The sequence below is a fragment of the Pediculus humanus genome, genomic scaffold (assembly GCF_000006295.1).
Source record: "Pediculus humanus corporis 1103172108302 genomic scaffold, whole genome shotgun sequence".
NCBI lineage: Eukaryota > Metazoa > Arthropoda > Insecta > Psocodea > Pediculidae > Pediculus > Pediculus humanus.
Window position 1 is genome coordinate 6,210 of NW_002987871.1, and position 1,044 is coordinate 7,253.

A 1,044-nucleotide genomic window follows, 5' to 3' on the forward strand; every position below is an offset into this window, starting at 1 on the left:
AGAGAGCGATAGAGAAGGACAAGTAAACAGGAGGAGAGAGAAAGAGGGGGAAGGAACACACACACTCCAGAGAAATACAGTGAAAGAGATAAAGAGAGAGAGAAAAAGAGAAATAGAAAAAGAAAGAGAAAGAGAAAAAGAGGAATAGAAAGAGAAAAACAGAGAGAGAGCAAGAGGGGGAGAGAGAAAAGAGTGTGAGAAAGAGAGAAAGATAGGAAGAAAGGAAAACACAGAGAGAGAAAGAGAAAAAAAGGGATAGAAAGAGAGCGAGAAAAAGAGAAAACAAGAGAAGGGGAGAGAGAAAAGAGTGATAAAGAGAGAGAGAAAGAGAAAAAGAGAGAGGGATTTGTTTCAAAAGCAAATAAAAATCATTTAACAAATAAATACGACTGGAAAAACCTGGAAGGGAAGGAAAAATTTTTCTTTTTTCTTTTTACATTCGGTAATTTTTCGTGTTTGTTTGTTTGTTGTTTGTTTATTTGCTTCTTCTCGTTAACCAGTAAAAAAAAAAAAATTTGAAAATTTGAGTGTGACGTCAAACAATATGAAAAACATCGATTTGGGAAAAATAAAAAGTTTCAATTGTCGTCGAGTACTTGAAGATGAGGGAGAGAGAGAGAGAGAGAGATAGAGATAATGAAAGAAAGAGAGAGAGAGAGAGAGAGAAAATACAAACGAAAGAATAAAAAAATTTTTAGACAAACTTAAGCGACATAAATAATAATAATTTTGTGTTTTTCTCTACCTTGGATAAAATTTTCCACTTGATTTTTTTTCTACTTCCACGAACAAAAAAAAAATTTTTTTTTTTATTTTTTATTTTTATTTTTATTTTTATTTTTTTTTTTAGCAGAAGACGACCCTTTTATTTATTTATTTTTTTTTTTTTTGGGGTCGTCGTCGCACTTTTTTTTAATTTCTTTTTTTTTTTACATCACAAAAATCTTTTTGAATTTTTTTTTATTCACGTGATCGAACGTTCGAACATTTTTTTTCCCCCCGTTCGCGCACTTTTATATAAATTTAATTTTTCTCTTCTTTTGA